Raw genomic sequence first — 371 nt, 5'->3', positions numbered from 1 at the left:
GGATGTGGTTTCCAATGACCATTTGAAAAAACATACATTTAAAATTTAAAAGGGATTTTATAAGAAAAAGCATTAGAATGAAATATTTCTATTTAGAACTCATGTAAAATAGAAAACTTTTCTGAACTTTAGATACATAATCTACTTATGCTATAAACAAAACTACTTACAATATAAAAGATTTAGTGGCATCATCTGGTATGCATATGTGCAACGTGTGCAGCTTTTCGATTTAACATAATGGCAAGACGATTAAAAGCAAACAACAACGACAACAACAACATCAATTGTTTAAATATATAGTATTTACAATATATAAATAAATATAAATACAGTTTATATAGGATAAAATAGTATGCGATTGTCAGAAA

This window comes from Teleopsis dalmanni, chromosome 2, assembly GCF_002237135.1.
Source record: "Teleopsis dalmanni isolate 2A chromosome 2, ASM223713v2, whole genome shotgun sequence".
Taxonomy (NCBI): domain Eukaryota; kingdom Metazoa; phylum Arthropoda; class Insecta; order Diptera; family Diopsidae; genus Teleopsis; species Teleopsis dalmanni.
This window is presented reverse-complemented; position numbering follows the sequence as displayed.